Source organism: Medicago sativa, chromosome 1 (genome assembly GCF_051527215.1).
Source record: "Medicago sativa cultivar Bolivia chromosome 1, Bolivia_mono, whole genome shotgun sequence".
Taxonomy (NCBI): Eukaryota; Viridiplantae; Streptophyta; class Magnoliopsida; order Fabales; family Fabaceae; genus Medicago; species Medicago sativa.
The window spans coordinates 23,805,528-23,825,693 of NC_140749.1; the positions used below are offsets into that span (position 1 = coordinate 23,805,528).

Consider the following 20,166-nt stretch of genomic DNA (forward strand, 5'->3'; position numbering starts at 1 on the left):
CCATGTAGTTAGCTTCTTCACTAGAGCCTTCTGGTACACATTCACCATTTGGATGTTATTCACCACATAGATCACACTTAATTGCAGCCACTTGTTGTTGCTTATGAGCCAGAGTGAAGCCTTGAAACTCCTTAGTTAGAGCTTCGATTTGTTTGTTCATAGCTGCTTGGTTAGCAAGGATAGGAGTTTGTTCACTTACCCCAAACACTCCTCTTTCCTTCTTCTTAGCTTCAGCATGATACTCATTTCCAGCCATGTTTTCTATCAAAGCCTGGACTTCATGATCAGTTTTGCTCTTGAGACTACCTCCCGCGGAAGCATCTAAGAACATTCTAGTGTTTGGTGTTACCCCCTCAGTGAAGATTTGAAGGTATTGTTTCTCGGTGAACTCATGATTAGGGCATCTCTTAAGAAGCAAATTGAATCGCTCCCAAGCATCATACAATGATTCACCTTCTCCTTGCTTAAAGTTAGAGATCTCCATCTTCTTTTCCCAATACTTAGACATAGGGAAATATTTCTCAAGGAACTTCAGCTCTAACTCTTCCCATGTTTGGACAGTCCCGTTTGGTATTGTTAGCAACCAATCTTTTGCTCTTCCCGTCAAGGTGAAAGGAAATAACCTTAGTTTCTTTTGTGTTTTAGTCACGGTGGCTGGTTGCACACAAAACTCGTAAGTTTCAGCAAAGCGGCTCAAGTGTTCATGAGGACTCATAGCTTCAGTCCCATCGAATTGTTTGTCCCTCAAACCGTTGAGGACAGTTGTCTTGATGTCGAAAGCAACGGGGTTAGCTGGTTGAAAAGTATGGGTCAGTTGACCGCGATGAGTGGCTAACCCATAATCTCCTAGCTTTGGCTTTGGTGCAGGGTCTCCCATAGTTTCAGATTCAGTTGAGAGTGGCTCTAGTATTTGTTCTCGAACACCCGGTGGAACGGAATGAGCCAACCTTTTCGACCTGACAATTTTCCGGAGTGCTCTAGCAGTCCTTTCAATTTCTGGATCGAATTCGAGATCGTCGGAGCTCACCTTACCTCGCATAAACAGCAAAATACCTTAGTAGCACTGCACAACGCAAAGTAATCAAATGAATACTAAAACAGAAAAATAAAAATTAAAAACAGAAATTTAAATTGCAGAAATCCTAAATTATAACATAATTGCCTTGTTGAAATAAATCAACAGTCCCCGGCAACGGCGCCAAAAACTTGATAGAAGTTTGGCAAGTGCACCAAATACTATCGAAGTAGTAAAAATATCGATCCCACGAGGACTGTTTTTAACTTCAATAATTCAATTGCGTTATAGAAATAGGATGTGTAAAGTTTATTTTTAGTTTGCCACTAGGCAGAAGATTTGGTTTGATTTTATTTAAATCAAGTAACAGAAAATAAAGATTTGATTAAGAAAATATGAGAGAAAGATGAGATCAGATCCTTCGAATCCTCTAAGTTCCCCTAATTGGTCTACTGCACCTATTTGTTATGAATCCTCTTCTAATTTACGATGATTAACAAAATAGCCCTAATCAATCCCTTGAGTTAGGACCCTCTTCTTAAACTACAGCCCCTAATTCCTTAGGTGGTCTAATAATTCTTGAAGGTTTTACCGAACGTTAACCTATTATCACTAACAAACGATTATCTATTCCTAGACTAACCCTGTTTATTAGAACAATTCAATTAGGTCTAAGTCGAAAGCCATGGTCAGTGGTCATTCGTTCTCACAAAATCAAGTTATATGTGATCAAGATATAAAAAGCATTAAGAACAATTGAATTGAATAAACTAGAATTGAATTCATAAACAAAATAGAGTTTCACAGCAACATGTGTCAATTAGGGTTACAAAGATTCATCTCGGATCTAATCTCTAAGAGATTTAGCTACTCATAATCGAGTTTACAAATAGCATAATCAATGAAATAATTAAAACATACATGAATTGGTAAAAGGTTGAAGAAATCACCCTTCTAGCCGTATCCGATGTCTCAAAATCGCACTTTGCTCTCCAAAATTGTCACTCCTTTTCTTCAGAATGAGTGCAGTATTTATAGAGATATATGGGCCTGACCTAGCAAAATCACGCCACGCCTTGTTAATAGGCGCGCCGCGATTTCCTCATTACAGGAAGTGTGTATTTGTTGTTTCAAAATCGCGGCAAGGCTTCAATTTGGCGTGGCGCGATTTGGTCTGGCAGAACTTCAGTTTTTCATCTTTTTGTACCCCGGAATAGTGAAAATTGCATGAGAACTCTTATAAAATGTCACAATAAGTCCTAAATATTACGTAATGGCAGTATGTCATCAAGACCCCGCACATAATGATCTCCATGCTATCAGCAGGTGTAACTTCATGACATATTAGGGTAGTAGCATCCCCGCACATAAATAGTTCACTTAGAATAACTAGATGCGACATGAATGTTAATTTAATATTCAACAAATAAATAGGCGAGATTCGAAGAATCCTCTAACAACTATTACATTTCTGCAACCAAAAGCAGGTAACTTTCTCTGTTGCAAATAGATAAAAATTGCAAATCTCTTAACCCTTTATCTTTTTATTTTATCGTCAACTTAAAATAAGTAACATGAGTTGTTTGGACGAAATGACAATCCCTGTGGATACAATACTCACTTATCACTTTATTACATGGTAGACGATTTGGTACACTAGCCTAATCCGACCATCAAGTTTTTGGCGCCGTTGTCGAAGATTATTGGTATTTTTCGACTAAACAATTTAAATTACTTATTTGTTTTTATTTTCTACGTGGGAGCACCCCTGGAAAATTGCATTCCATGAAAATAACGAGAAACACAACAACTTTGGAAGGAAAATGGTCTTGTCCATTTCAGCTTTCAATTTGCGAGGGGCATGCCCTCAGTTTCCTCTTGTCATAGGCTGATAGCTTTCAGTTTTTGCAGTCCAAATTGAATTTAAGTTTCTCGTCTTGAAAAATCCAAGGGCTTATGCAAGGGGTAGGCCATGATAGATAATTGGCAAGTGTACCAATAACTATCGAAGTAGTAAAATATCGATCCCACAAGGACTGTTTTTAATCTCAATAAATCAATTGCGTTATAGAAATAGGATGAATAAAAGTTATTTAAGGTTTGCCACTAGGCAGTAGATTTGATTTGATTTTATGTAATCAAGTACAGAAAATAAAGATTGGTTAATAAAATATGGAGAGAGATGAGATCAGGTCTTTCGAATCCTCTATGTTCCCCTAATTGGTATATTGCACCTATTCCTACGAACGATTCTCTAGTTTTTACGATAGTTAACAAATTAGCCCTAATCAATCCCTTGAGTTAGGACCCTCTTCTCAAACTACAACCCCTAATTCCTTAAGTGGTCTAATAATCGTTGAAGGGTTTAAGCATGTTAACCTAATATCACTAACAAACGATTATCTATTCCTAGACTAACCATGTTTATTAGAACAATTCAATTCGGTCTATGTTGAAAGCTATGGTCAGTTGTCATTCATTCTCACTAAATCATGTTTATATTTGATAAGGATATAAAAAGCATTAAGAACAATTGAATTGAATAAAAACTAGATTGTCGTTCATAAGTAATAGAGTTTCACAGCAACATGGATCAATTAGGGTTACATAGATTCATCTCTGACCTAATCTCTGAGAGATTTAGCTACTCATAATTGAGTTTACAAATAGCATAATCAATGAAATAATTAAAACATACATGAACTGAGTAAAGGAGGAGGAAATCCCCCTTCAAGCAGCCTTCAAGTCTCAAAATCGCACTTTTGTTCTCCAAAATTGTAACCCCTGTTTCTCAGTCTGACTTCTGTTTAAATAGGAAATATTTTCCTGAGTGCACAATCGCGCCGCGTTACGATCTTATCGCGTCACGATGCTTCAAAAAACCTCGAGTGATTCCAGATCCTTCTTCTCAATCGCGTCACGTTGCTTATCCATCGCTCCACGTTGTGAGCAGCTCAAAAACATGTCTCTCTGTTCCTCAAAATCGCGTCACACTTCCTGTAAACGCGCCGCGACGTAAGCATTCAAGCTCCTGATGTTTTCTTGATGTTTTAACACTTCTGGACCCTTATAGTTGCTTCAGAACTCTATCAAAATGTCAAAATAAGTCCTAAAAATTACGTAATGACAACATGTCATCAGGCCCTGTCACTCGTCCTTTCCAAATTCTGAGTTGTCCAAGGGGTTTACCTGGTTCTACCCCTGGCAAATTTCCCAGGGAATTCATGCCCCTGGCATAAGGCCCTGGCTAATTGCAGCTTTTTTTTGTAGTGATATATGTATGTCACTTCCTATGTACCTTACTCCCAGCTGGGTTTGCGTTCTTTCAGCTTCATTCCCTAGTTACTAATTAATTACTTTCTGTTTAGACAGATATACATCAATATTAGGTAATCTCACCTCCCTAAGTGCCTAAGTCAAGGTTCTGCTTCAGAGGAGACAAATCATACGCACGACAGGAAAACTAAATAGCATAAAGATAAATAACTAAATAAAGACTTTAAAATAAATAAATTATCCAACAACCAAAATAGAGGTTCATCTTGGAACCATAGCCTAAAAATATTTAGTTACACATGGTAACTGAAGACAAATTACAAAAGAAATAAAACATACTCTAGAGAAACTTGGAGCGACGAGAGAAACTCTCCCCTTGAAGCTCCTAATGCTTGCCTTCCTTCTGAACCACTTCGTTCTCAATGAGAAATTGTGATTGAGGAGAGCATTATTTATAGGGAGAGTTTCCACCTGAACTTGGGCTAATATATCGGGCTTTTTGCACCAAAAAATCATAAAACAACGCATTGGCCCACAAGGATTAGGCGTCAGGCGCATATAACCATGCAACAAGCGCATGTGTGTGGTGTTTTGGGCGCCACGCGCCTACATTCATGCGCCAGGTGCCTATGTGTAGTACTTCTGGGCGCCAAGAACCCCACTTTGTGCGTTAGGCGCATGTGAGTGCAGTCCAGTACTTAAAGTGCTAGTTTCTTTGTATTTTTGGGTGTTTGCTTCCATATAAGTTGACTTGGAACTTGGAAAGATAATTACTCCCCTTGTAACGTCTTTTGAGGCCTCTTAAATCTTCACTCTTTCATCGACCCATGGTCTTCACAAATCTTCAGATGTCTTGCTTTGCCGATTTGCATGATTTCTTCGTGAATTACAACAAAACACCCTAAAATTGCTATGTTTCGGGAAAAATAGAATTACAGACTCAAATTAATAAAATATTACAAATGTTCTTAAATCATAAGCAATTGCTCTAATACTCATCTATTCTGGATGTAAAACCTACCAAAAATGACTGAAAAACATGCTAAAAATAATGTAAGAAGACCTATCATCACTTCTAATAAGCGCTTGATTAACGTCAATTAACTTGACACCTTTGTTCCTTGTTCGTCAAGATGGTTCAGGTGAGGACCTCAGTTTTTGTCCTCTTGTCTTGTAGACTGAGTTTCCCTCTAAAATAGGTTATAGTAAGCCTCAAGGTCTAATAATCAAATTTTGAGGTACTTTTTTACGCACAAACTTTGTATAATGTTCTAAATAAATTTGTAAAAAATATATCAAAAATGTAAAAGTTTAAGTATAATAAAACAAATTTTTATTTTGCAAGGACTAAAAGTGTGTGTTGGTCCTTGTTAAATTAAAATTTGTTTAATTATACTTAAACTTTTATATTTTTAAATGATTTTTTGACACGCGTGTTAAGAACATTTTAATAATCTCTTTTATTAGAAAATAAGATATTTTTAACATGTAATAAATTAAATATAATTTTTTTAGGGAAATGGTAACTTGTACCCTTATGACATATGTTAAGGAACCTAAAATGGAAATTTTGTATAGAAAATTAATGTTTTGTAATAAATATGTACCATTTATCAACTCCTTAACATGTGCCTTAACGGTACAAGTAGCATGACCCATTTTTTTAAACGTCAACATTTAAAGATAAAACTAATAAAGGTTTGGAGCTAAAAATGAAAGATTGAGTTAACTTATCAATTCGATGCATTGAATGCACAAATTTTTATACAAATTTACTATCTAAAATAAGCGCTTTAGTACACTCATTAACATTTCTCTTTTATTTAAATCTCTATCTTTTCATACTACGACAAACGAGTCCTCGTTGCAACAAATCCAAATTATGATACAGGTTTAAAGCTAAGGAATAACTGATAGGGCCAAACCGCAAGTGCACGGCCTATCGAAGTAATAGTAGTAAGTAGAGTATCGTTCCGCTAGGGAGTTGTTCAACTTAATTAACTTTTAATGAATGATTAGAGGAGAGAAAGTTGATAAGAAAGAGTTTGATTGCTGAAGGTAAAAACAATAATAATAAAGGGCCTTAGGATCATTGGTTCATCTTAATAACTAATCCTTCACTAGACAAAACCTAAACATCTAATTTCATGATTTACACACTAATTTCTAAAGACCGGTTTCCCTTAGCCCCTCACCTTTCCGATGAAAGTCCGGTGAGAGTGTACTTCTAGCAACCAAGCCTATTTCACTGACATGATTACTAGAAGATGCATAGAGGATTGAAACTACTCTTTGTCTCAATAATTGCAAAGACTATTTCACTGTTTTGCAATTATTGTCTAGATTCACTTGTTCCAACATCAAGACTCCGCTCTCGCTTTATGAATTGATGTTTGGGATGATGGATTAACGATTATCAAACCCTCCGCTTTCGCTTCCACAGTTTGATAATTGTTAATCCACGTTAAGACGGTGAATCTAGATTAGAAATTAGGGTTACATAGAAATTAGGGTTTAGACATGTTTTGTTTAGGATTGAGTCATTAGACTCCCCAATAATACTATGACTAAGAAGTCTACTCACTCATGTTCATCGTAGACATGGGGGAAGAAGAGAGAAAATAACAGAAAAGTAAATTGCGAAGAAAGTAAAAGGGAAAATAAAGACTTTTATTAAAATAGCAATTGAAATAATCAAAGTAAAGCATGATTGTTTATGGTGGAGAGCTACTCTATTTATAGCTTTACATCTGACTTAGAAACTAAGCAACTAAAAGGATAAAACGGTAAAGCTGCAACATGGTAACTTGGGCTTGAAGAAAAGCAGCAAAAGTGGACTCTGGGGACAGGCATGGCCGTGCCACATGTTGGCACGGGCCGTGCCAAGCTTCTGACTTTGGGGGAACATATTTTTGACCCGTATCTTCGTATTCTTGCGCTGTATTTGCTCCAGTCCTCTTTCTTTTGCTCCAAGGCACCTTCCACCATATATTTATTCCTAAAATAAAATAAAAGACAATTTGAAGTAAAATATTCTAAACTAAAATAAAATGCAATAAAATAAAATCAAATCTAAAATAAAACTAAACTAAATAAGGCAATAAATTAGACTATCTATGACTCATCAAACTCCCCCACACTTGAATCCTTGCTTGTCCTCAAGCAAAAGGCAGCAAACATAGCAGCAACAAAAGATTTGATTATGGCAATATTAAGAACAAATGTCTCTAGAGAAAAGCTTTGCCTCAAGTACACTAATTACAATTTCAACTACTTCTCATGAACCTATTCTACCCAACATCAAGTCTCAAGTGAGTGTGTGTGCAGTCCAACCCTTTTCTTGCTCCTGTATAAGACAGATATTATGAGGAATAGGTTCTATCCTTAGTGCTAAAGTAACCGAGAAAAGTCCTTTCTTCATTTCATATAAGAGTGATGGGAATTTGAGTTAAAATTAAATTAGATATAACAATTAAGCACAAGGGGCTGCAGATGCTTAGGGGCTATCTATCCTCATAGGAAGTCTTCTCGGATGTAATTGTCCTTTCCCCCTAGATTCAAAATCACCCTAAGCAGTGCTGCAAAATTGTTTGTTTCATCTCCGCGTAGGAAGTCTTTTTGGATGTAATTGTCCTTTCCCCCTAGCATTGATGGATTTGTTTCACTTTAGGTTCAAATTAGGGAGTCACCACCACAATTAGGAAGTTAGGGATTGTCCTTTCCCCCACATGTTGGTGCCATTCTCCCGCCCCATTTAACATTAACAAATTAATAAGAATATAACAATTAAGAACAATTTGATTAATTTCCCACACAAACTTATACTACTTTTACTCTTAAGACTTTAAAGGGTCTAAGTTAACACTAAAGATAGAACGTGTTCCTTAAAATACCAATTCATACATTTACTCAAGGATTGCAACCGGGTGCTTTTCTCATTGGAGAATTTTCACAATAAAACATGATATGGGTATAGCAAGAACATAAGAAACACAAGAAACTATTTTCATGTACAAGAGGCGACCTAAAGAAGAGACAAAACAAAAATTTTCATGCCATATTTACATTAAAAACAAGCTACTTAGTCATGCCTCTTGCTATAAAAACAAAACAAAAGAATAAAGTTCAAGGGAGTTTGGGAACACTACGACTCTAGACACTTTATTAGCCCCCCCCCCCCCCCCCCCCCCACTTAGGGGAAGCATTGTCCTCAATGATTCAAAAGAAAAAGAAATTAAAAGAAGAAGAAGAAGTAGAAGAAGAAGAAAGAAGGAGTAGAAGAGGAGGAGTAGAGAAAGAGAGAAGAAGGGAAGAGAGGAAGAGGAAAGCTCACATGTTATTGAGGTCCATAAGGAGGACCTTGGAGTTGGAGGTGTTGTATCATCCGACGGAGCATCTCATTATTTTCATCATTGACACGGTTGCCCCTTTGAACTTCATTGCGAAGGCCGGAGATCTCAACACCTTGCCTTTGTTGCTCGGTGCTCATCCTCTCGATTTCATTGTGAATCCATGCCCATCTTTGATTCTCATTAAGCTCACTGGTTTCATGGCCATGGTGCCCCTCTTGGTGCAAGTTAGCACCTTCTCCTTCTTCATGGTGCAAGTTAGCACCTTCTCCCTCTTCATCATCTTGCTCACCAAGAACCTGCACATCATTAACATACAACCAATTTTCTTCCACCTCGGTGGTAGTCCGAGATGGGTTAGGCAATAAAAACACGATTGGCATATTTAGCTTAAGTTGGTAATGGAGCGGTGGACGATGTTTGATAAAAATCATAGCAATAAGGGTTTCTATGTTAAGCCTATTGTTTCCCTCAATTGGTTTGATCCCCTCATCTTCACCCACTCCAAAACATCTAGCTATATATGTAATGATGCCACCCACCACTATGTCTCCTCTACCGGCCGGTCTAGTACCGACAAAGTCTAGGTAATCAATCAAATAAAAACAAGTATTGACGGGGTGGTTGTGGAGCATTGCCCATAGCATGAACAATTCATCGGTTCTAGTGTTTCCTAGCTCGGTTCTACTCCAAATAGTGCAAGCCATTACCCTTTGGAGGTACCTAAGTACGGGGTTGTGGATGTTGCTAGCTTTGTTGGCTCTAGGAACATAGTTGGAAACGCCGGTGATGCGTGTCCAAAAGGCAGCTGGGTCATAGTTATCCGGTTTTAGGCTAGGATCCCAATGATCATGAATATATCCTTCATTTGCAAAACCTAAGGCCTCACAAAAGTGCTGAAGTGACATGTCATAATCAACATTCATCAACCGAAAAACAACTCTATGGTTAGGGTTATCAAAATTCAACTTATCTTTAGTGAAAACAATTGAGCTTAAAAATTCATAAGTGAAGTTTTCATAACCCCGCATAGGTTTCAGCAAATCAGTCCAACTTAACTTTCCTATCAACCTAGAAACATCATCAAACAGCTCTAGCACATCTAAAGTGTTGGGATCAGGATAACGAGAAGGATGCAAGTGTTTAGAAATTAGAATTTTATACCTGTCCCTTTGCTTGTTGTTTTTGAAGCTTATTCCATGATTCTTCACTTGTGCTTGCTTCTTTGGGGGAGGACCGGAGGAACTTGCTGGCTCCTTTCCACTTCTTCTTCTTGAAGCCATTTGACCTTGGTTATGGTTGGTATGAAAGTTTGGGGTTTGGGAAGATTTTTGGTGGAAAGGATCGGTTTAGGGTTGGGGTGGATGTATAAGTAAGGTTTAAGGGTTTAGTTATGGAGATTGGTTGAGGTTTTGTGGTGATTGGGTTAGGTTTTGAAAGATTAGGGTTTTGGTGAATTATGGGTTTGAATGGATGAATGATGTTTTTGATTGGTGGTTTTTGTTTTGGATGAAGTTTGTGGTTGATTGGTGAAAGAATTGAGTGGTTTGGTTAAGATTTGAGTGAGATATGGAGGTTTGAAGGTTTGAAGGTTATGGAGGTTTAGAGAGAAGTTTGAAGGTAGAGAGAGGTTTGTGGTTTGAGAATGAATGGAGAAGAAGAAGAAAAATTGGTATATAGTGTGCTAGAACACGGGCACGGCCGTGCCACCCTTGGCACGGGCCGTGCCATCTTCCTGACTTCAACATTCAAATTTTCTTTTAAAAACTTGGCACGGCCGTGCCATACATAGCACGGGCCGTGCCACCTTTCTGGTCCTGGGGCTTCAAAAATTTTCAATTTCTTGATTTTTTTTCGAATCACACTTGGACAATTACCTACAAAACAACTTAAAACAAAGAAAAACAAAACAAAAGCAATTAAATGCGTGGGTTGCCTCCCACGAAGCGCTCTTTTAATGTCATTAGCTTGAAGGTTAGAAAGAGTCCTTAGAATGGATCAAAGATATCATATTGTGTAGATGACGCTATAAAACGTTCTTTCACAACATGATCGTTAAGCATGCAACAAGAGTAAAGAGCGGGACCTTTCATAACGTTTTCCAACTCAAATCCTACCATCTTATCACTCACTTGAAAGACTATCCTACCAAGTTTAACATCAATGAGAGCTCCTGCAGTTGCAAGGAAGGGTCTACCTAGGATTATGGGGACGTCATCGTCCTCTTCAATGTCAACGACTACAAAATCTGTTGGGATGTATATCCCTTCTATCTTAACAGGTATGTCCTCGACAAATCCTACAAGTTTCATGGTAGAACGATCAGCAATTTTTAATTCCATCTCGGTAGGTTTCAACTCTCCTATCCCTATCCTTTTAAGAAGAGACAAAGGCAGCAAACTAACACTAGCTCCTAAGTCACATAAGGCTTTGTTTATGGTTTCATTCCCAATTTCACATGGTATGGCAAAGCTACCTGGATCTCTAAGCTTAGGGGGTGCTTCTTGGATGATTGTACTAGTTTCCTTAGCCAAAGCTATTGTCTCAATATGCTCTATAGCCCTTTTCTTTGAAAAAATTTCCTTTAAAAACTTGGCGTATAGAGGCATCCTAGACAAAGCTTCAGCAAAGGGAAGTTGAATGCAAATCTTCCTAAGTATGTTAACAAATTTTTCAAACTTACCCTCTAGTTTAAGCTTTTCAGGATTTAAGGGGGATGGAGTTTTGTTTTCTTCAAGTGGTTTAGCTTCTTCTATCACGACTTTATCACCTAAGGGCTTGACATTTTCTTTCCCAATGTTTTTAACCTTAGCAAAAGTTTCGCCTAACTTACTACCCCTAAAAGATATGACATTAACTTGGGCTTTGGGGTTGGCTTCGGTTTGACCAGGAAAGACTCCCGGTGTTTGGGAAGATGTAGCCACTTGTTGGGCTATTTGGGCGATTTGTGTTTCAAGCATTTTAGAGTGAGTAGCAATAGAATCAACCTTGGTATTGAGCTTGGAAAGAGAATCATTCAGAAATCCAGTTTGGTTTTTGAGTTCTTGAAGTTGTTTGTTTTGGTTGGCAATAGAGTTTTCCAACAAAATTTCCAAATTGGATTTTTGAGTGAATCTTTGGTTGTTTGCATAACCGGGTGGTGTTGTTTCTTGTCCAAAAAGATTTTGAGGGGTTTGAAAAAAAATTTGGTTATTTTTAAACCCTTGATGATATTGAGCATAGTTTACTTGCTCAGGACTTCTAACAACACTACCTAGTTGGCAATCAATGCCAATATGGCCAAATACACCACAAACTTCACAAAGAGGTGATACAGGGGGAGGTGTGACAGCACTAGTATTTATTTTATCAAATTTTTGTGTGAGTGCGTCAACTTTAACAGCTAGATGATCAAGGGAAGAATTTTCATACATACCTACCTCTTTCTGAGAGGGTGAAGGAGCAACATTAGTGGTGTCCCTTCCGTAGGTCCACTGATAGTGGTTTTGTGCCATGTCCTCGATCAAAGCATATGCTTCTGTGTATGTTTTGTTCATCAGAGCTCCACCTGCAGCTGCATCAACATAAATTTTTGTGGGATACAAAAGGCCATTATAAAAAGTGTGAATAATAAGCCAATTCTCTAAACCATGATGGGGACAGAGTCTAAGCATTTCTTTGAAACGCTCCCACGCATCGTAAAGAGATTCTCCATCTTTTTGAGTGAATTGTATGATTTGTTTTCTTAAGTGAACAATTTTAGAATGAGGAAAGAATTGGGCAAGAAAAGTTTGCCTCATTTGTTGCCATGAAGTGATAGAACCAAGTTTTAATGAATTAAACCAAGCACTAGCTCTTCCCCCTAAGGAAAAAGGAAAGTAGTGCAGCCTTACGACCTCTTGGTTTGCATTCACGGTTCCACTGAGTCTTAAAAAAGTTGAAATATGAAAATTCGGATCCTCAGTGGTTGATCCGAAAAATTGATTTTGCTGAACTAACTCAATAAGTTCAGGTTCTATTTCAAAATTGTCATCAACCGTTGGGTACACAATAGCATCGTATGACTCATTTGAAGATGGGATTGCATACTCTATGAGAGTGCATTCCTTAGCCATATCGTTATTATCTTCCCAAGAAGTTAAAGGCAAAAGAAGAAATAGATAAAGATTTTTTTTTATATATAAAATAAAATAAAATAAAGAGAAAGATTTTTTTTTTATATGAAGTAAATAAAATAAAATAGAATCAAATAAAGATTTTTTTTTTATAGAAAGAAATATAGAAACAATAAAATAAAATAAAATAAAATAAAACAACGAAAAAGATTTTATTTTTTTTTTATAGTCTAATCACTATTAAAAAGTTAATCAAATATCAACAACTCCCTGGCAACGGCACCAAAAACTTGATAGGGTCAAACCGCAAGTGCACGGCCTATCGAAGTAATAGTAGTAAGTAGAGTATCGTTCCGCTAGGGAGTTGTTCAACTTAATTAACTTTTAATGAATGATTAGAGGAGAGAAAGTTGATAAGAAAGAGTTTGATTGCTGAAGGTAAAAACAATAATAATAAAGGGTCTTAGGATCATTGGTTCATCTTAATAACTAATCCTTCACTAGACAAAACCTAAACATCTAATTTCATGATTTACACACTAATTTCTAAAGACCGGTTTCCCTTAGCCCCTCACCTTTCCGATGAAAGTCCGGTGAGAGTGTACTTCTAGCAACCAAGCCTATTTCACTGACATGATTACTAGAAGATGCATAGAGGATTGAAACTACTCTTTGTCTCAATAATTGCAAAGACTATTTCACTGTTTTGCAATTATTGTCTAGATTCACTTGTTCCAACATCAAGACTCCGCTCTCGCTTTATGAATTGATGTTTGGGATGATGGATTAACGATTATCAAACCCTCCGCTTTCGCTTCCACAGTTTGATAATTGTTAATCCACGTTAAGACGGTGAATCTAGATTAGAAATTAGGGTTACATAGAAATTAGGGTTTAGACATGTTTTGTTTAGGATTGAGTCATTAGACTCCCCAATAATACTATGACTAAGAAGTCTACTCACTCATGTTCATCGTAGACATGGGGGAAGAAGAGAGAAAATAACAGAAAAGTAAATTGCGAAGAAAGTAAAAGGGAAAATAAAGACTTTTATTAAAATAGCAATTGAAATAATCAAAGTAAAGCATGATTGTTTATGGTGGAGAGCTACTCTATTTATAGCTTTACATCTGACTTAGAAACTAAGCAACTAAAAGGATAAAACGGTAAAGCTGCAACAGGGTAACTTGGGCTTGAAGAAAAGCAGCAAAAGTGGACTCTGGGGACGGGCACGGCCGTGCCACATGTTGGCACGGGCCGTGCCAAGCTTCTGACTTTGGGGGAACATATTTTTGCCCCGTATCTTCGTATTCTTGCGCTGTATTTGCTCCAGTCCTCTTTCTTTTGCTCCAAGGCACCTTCCACCATATATTTATTCCTAAAATAAAATAAAAGACAATTTGAAGTAAAATATTCTAAACTAAAATAAAATGCAATAAAATAAAATCAAATCTAAAATAAAACTAAACTAAATAAGGCAATAAATTAGACTATCTATGACTCATCAATAACAAGCACAACTAAGAAGCATGATTAGAAAGAGGTGTACCGTGTGTGTACATGATTAGAAAGAGGTTCCACCATGATTCTTCTACGAAAATGATGAATATATTATTGCAACTGTTCTTATTTTAAGGTTTTTACTTATTTATTAAATCTGCAACGAAAAAGAGGGCGAAGAACAGTGATAAAAAGCAATTTAACGGGGAACAAGGAAAGAGAGACCGAGGAAGACTCAAAATCTAGGACATTTAAAATTAAAAAATATCATTTAAATGTAAATTGCAAAACATGTTCTTTTCCAAAGCAAAAGATACAAGTTGCTAACATAAACCTTTATAAAAAAAGAGTGAGTGTATTGTAACAAAATTCATATATATGAAAATGCTAAAGAGTGTCCATATAGGAGGATAAAAATAAAAACAGTGTATTAGGAAATGAGGTCCGTGTCTATATTTTGTACATGGGAATACGTTCTATCTTAATTAAATCTTTGCCTTTTCATACATGGATTTAGTCCCTCGCTATAACAAGTTAAAATTATGATCCAGGAGTCCATGACTCTCCTGAGGTTACACTATGAGTGGCGCATATCAGATTCTGACTGATCAGGCCCATCACTCTCCTGAGGTTATGGAAGAACTTGTTTGGCATAAGCAGGTTCCTTTGAAGGTCTCTATCTTAGCTTGGCGATTGTTGCGGGACAGGTTATCTGGGATGAGTTAGAGCTTATGTTCGTTGAGAGGTTATTTTTTTTCCTATGTCCAAATATTTGAAGAAGAGACATAAAATCTCCAATTTTAAGCAGGGGGAGAGTGAACCTCTTTATGATGCTTGTGAGAGATTCAAACTGTTACTAAAAAGATCCTCGGTTAGACTTCTAATGTCACAATATTAGTGGGCTTCATTGTCAACTTGCTATTAAATTATAAGAAAGTGCATGCAATATATTATGACATAAATATAGGAGAACAATTTATTCTACTCTTTTATGTCATAAATATAGGAAAATAGTTTATTCATATCTCTTTTAATCTCCTAATATCCCTAATTTTCATATAATTTTTTTTATAGAAACACTACGTTAATGTTGATATAGGGTTTTGGTGGCGAGATATGGTGAGGAGACAGGGAGGTTGGAGGTTGGGGGACGGAGTGTTTCCTCGTGGTGGATAGAGATTACGAAGATTAGGGATGGGGTACCGAGGGGGGCTGGTTTCCGTAAAGGGTGTCGAGAAGGATAGAGGATGGTGTAAACACTTTCTTTTGGTTTGATAGGTGGGTTGGTGATGTCCCTTTACGTATGCGTTTTCCTCGTTTATTTAATTTGTCGACTAATAAGTTGAGTATGGTAGAGGAGATTTCTGCGCTTGGTTGGGAGGATGGAGGTCAAGTGTGGAGGTGGAGGAGACGTTTGTGGGTGTGGGAGGAGGACATGGTAGTGGAGTGTAGGCATTGACTTGACGATATTGTTTTACAGTCTGATATTTCTGACAGGTGGCAGTAGGATCCCGACATTTCTGACGGTTACACTATGAGTGACGCATATTAGATTCTGACTGATCAGGCCCATCACTCTCCTGAGGTTATGGGAGAACTTGTTTGGCATAAGCAGGTTCCTTTGAAGGTCTCTATCCTGGCTTGGCGATTGTTGCGGGACATGTTATCGACCAAGAACAACCTAGTGAGGTGCGGCATTATTCAGACTGACGCGGTTAGGTGTGTGGCGGGGTACGGTCAGGATGAAACAGCATCTCATTTGTTCCTTCATTGCGATATATTCAGTTTGTTGTGGCAGCATATCAGGTTTTGGATACGCGTTTTAGGTGTCGACCCTCACAATATTCGTGAGCACTTCATTCAGTTTATTCATTACACAGGTCATTCGAAGACTCACATATCTTTTCTACAGCTAATTTGGTTGTTGTGTGTTTGGTTGGTTTGGAATGAGCGTAATAACAGGCTCTTTAATAACATCCAAACCCCCATTGATCATTTTTTGGACAAAGTTAAGTTTCATTCGTTTTGGTGGCTAAAAGCAAATAATACCACATTTGTGTACAGTTCTCATAGATGGTGGTCGAACCCTATGTTTTGTCTATCGACTGACCTTTGTATATGAGAATATTGTTTTGACTCTCGATATATTGGGGTGGTCTCTTTAAAATTTCATCATATCAACTTTCTCATATATGTACTTAAAAATTTGTTTTTGTAGATATAAACACATAAAATCTACAACGGATGCGGTGCAAACATTGAACAGTATTTTGCATATAAAGTTATTTAATAAAAACACTACATTAATGTTTATATTTTGAAAATAGTCAAAACTTTCCAAAATTTTATCATATCACTTTTCTCATATATGTCCATAAAAATTTGTTCATGCAGATATCAACACATAAAATCTGCAATAGATGCAGCGGTGCAAACATTGGACGGTGTTTTACATATAAAATAAGAAGTTATTAAATAGAAACACTACATTAATTTTGATATTTTGAAAATAATCATGATTTTTCAAAAATTTATCATATCTACTTTTTCATATATGTAAATAAAAATATATATATATATATATATATATATAATTCACGTCGGATGTGGTGCAAACATTGAACGGTGTTTGACATATAAAATAAAAATTTATTAAATAGAAATACTACATTAATTTTGATATTATGAAAATAGTCACGAGTTTTTAAAATTTTATCATATCAACTTTATCATATATATACATAATTCTTTTTTCGCATATATAAACAAATAAAATTCACAACTATATATATATATATATATATATATATATATATATATATATATGAAATAAATAATAGAAAAATTACATTAATGCTAATCATTTTCATTTAATATTCTTAAACATTTGATAATATTAATACTGTAATTATTTTTTATATAATTATTGCAATGTTATGTGACCCGTGCAAATACACGAGTCATTTACTAGTTCAAATAGTTGTTCAAATAGCACAACTCTTTATTTAAATAGAAATGATATTGGTATAATTATTTTGTGACAACTTTTGAACCACTTTATCTCTCATATTCATATGACATTCTCATCATTTGTCTTCCTTTTTCTATCTCTATTGTTCTTGACCAATAAAAATAGAGAAAAATATGGTTGTCACCAAAGTTGTTATCAAATGATTGTATAGATATCATTAGTCTTATTTAAATCTATATCTTTTCATACTATGACAAATTAGTCCTTGTTGTAACGAGTCAAAATTATGATTGAGGAGTCCACTTTCGGTTTTAAAGCTAGGGAATAACAAGCACAGCTAAAAATGATTGAGGAGTCCACTATCCTTTCTAAAGCTAAGGAATAACAAGAACAACTAAAATCTAAGAAGCACGATTAGAAAGAGGTGTGCACATGATCTTTATAGGAAACGCACTCTCCTATTTTATTTTTTGTTAATATTTTTTTTCTTGATCTTTATTAGAGAGAGGTGTGTACCTTCCTTAAAAAAATATAAAGGGAGGTGTGTACATGATTTTATAGTTTCATGAACTTTATAGGAAACACACGCTCCGCCTCCCCCCCCCCCCCCCCCCCCCCCCCCCCCCCCTTGTTTATTCACACAGAGAAGACTCCAACTCACTTCCATTTCCTTTTTTTTTTTTTTGAAGGAATTTCCTATTTTTTTTATGGGTACATTCAATTTTCTAATTTAATCAAGGCTAAAATATGGTATTGGTCCCTGCAAAATTGGCCAGTTTTGGTTTTAGTCCCTGCAAATTTTTTTTATAGTTTTTGGTCCCTGCAAAAATAGGCCAGTTTTGGTTTTATTCCTGCAATTTTTTTATAGTTTTTGGTCCTTGCAAAAATTTTTGTTTTTGGAAATAGTCCCTGACCCCAGTTATGTGATGATTTGTCACTTTTATAAATTAAAAAATAATTATTTCATCTGTTTTATTATTATTTTTTAATTAAAAAATAATTATTGTTATATAAATTATAAAAAATAATTTCGAGTTGAAGTAATTCTTATCGAATCAAGTTCAGACGAGTTACAAGTTACTAAAATATGCAAGTTTATTCTCCCTTATCTTCAAAACAAAAGGTTCAAAAGTAAGTGTAAATAGTTATTCTGTCATATATCTTTTTTTTGACATATGTCATGCATCCATAACCTAAATGGACAAAATTGAGCAATAAGTAAATGGAGCATGAACTCTATTTTTACACTTACTTTTTAAACTTTGTGTATATGTATATATTTTATACGATGGAAATACTTTCTATTTTAATTAAATATTTCTCTTTTCATATTAGAACAAATTACATTAGTACCTCGAGTAAAAATTATGATTCAGGAGTCCACTTTCGGTTCCGTTTTTACGCTAAGGAATAACAAGCACAACTAAGAATCTAAGAAGCATGAGTAGCACCAGCAGTGTGAAACATGGAGCCCCGCATACACATGGCAACAATCACATTTCACGCACATGCACTTGAGTTTAACCGAATACTCACAGTTAAAACATTATTTTAGGGTCTCTTTGATACGCAAAGCATGATTGATATATGATAAGATATTAAACAAGATAAGAATATGATAGAATAGATAGGATACCAATTATCCTATATAATGTGTTGATGTGAACAAGATAACAATTATGATAACATCATATTTAAATGAGAAATTTATCCGCGTGAAACTAAATAATTAACGCTACTAAATAATTACCCAAATATAATATTTTAAATTATAATAAATACAAAATTAAATAATTTTATAATTCATAGAAAAACTACTAACACTATTAAATACATAATTTTTATTTTGTTTTAAAAAATATGAGTAACTAAATAATTATATTTTATATATATATATATATATATATATATATATATATATTAGAAAATCTAAAACAAATATGTGATGTATATTATATGAAATTACAAATCTACCCCTGCAAGAAAACTATATTTTATTTGTTATACAATTTATGTTAATATTTATATTCTTGTAATTTTAATAAATATTTTAAAATATTCTAATTTTAATAGTTTTTAATTTTTTATATTATATAAATTACTTATAGATAAATGTTTTTTATATTACTTATTGAACCAACAAATGAACCATACAAGTGAACTTATAGACAAATGTTTAGAGCCTAAAATCCTAATAGCCATTATTATCAAGAAAAAACTAGTTACAAACCCGTGCTTCGCACGGGTTCAGTAACGTATTCGATAAAAAAAATCTTCAAAAAAAGAGATGTTAAAACGACGGAACATTGTGATTCATCATAAAATATGTATGGGTTGATTAAGAGAGCATATAATCAGTTTATGAGATTAGGAATTGACATAATATTTTGGATGAAAACAATTGAAACCAATAAAGGAATCAATGATGTGTGAATTTACATATTATCCAAAATTATAAAAAAGAGTGTTGTTGTTATAGAGTTACCAAAAAATGATTGATACCCATATTTACATCAAATGAAATCAAGCAAAGAAGTAGCATCAGTGAGTGAAGATAATCTAGTATAGGATTAGAGTTAAGGTGATCTGTTGAAAGTGCGGATCATGAACACCAAATCTTTATTTGGAAACGACTTGAACGTCCATATTTTTAGGTGGCTTCTCTAGATCAAAAATTAACTTATCACCTAACTTTAACATATGTTCTCAGCAAAATTTGAACCATTGGCCGCCTAAGTATTTTTTGTAACTTGCTCTCTTTGCCGTTATCAAGCGACCCTTATACCTTTTTTGAGCTTGTTTGTCGATGAGTGTGATTGTTTTCTGATTGTTTTTCGTGTTCCTTTTAGAAATGTCATTGATATCTCATTTGAGAAGTGCTAGGTATAAAACAAATTGCAATGTTAATTAGAAGTTATATATATATGTACATTTCTAAAACATTTACCAAAGCATTATAAA

The 20,166-nt window shown here is 35.3% G+C and overlaps 2 non-coding genes across 2 annotated transcripts; both read left to right on the forward strand.

Annotated features, from left to right (window-relative positions):
• The first annotated feature begins 386 nt into the window (after nt 1-386).
• On the forward strand, nt 387-492 carry LOC146953756 (small nucleolar RNA R71). The gene has a single exon (XR_015025253.1). It is a non-coding gene; the product is annotated as a small nucleolar RNA R71 (small nucleolar RNA).
• An 11,772-nt stretch (nt 493-12,264) lies between these two features.
• On the forward strand, nt 12,265-12,372 carry LOC146953757 (small nucleolar RNA R71). The gene has a single exon (XR_015025197.1). It is a non-coding gene; the product is annotated as a small nucleolar RNA R71 (small nucleolar RNA).
• Nucleotides 12,373-20,166: the final 7,794 nt, after the last annotated feature.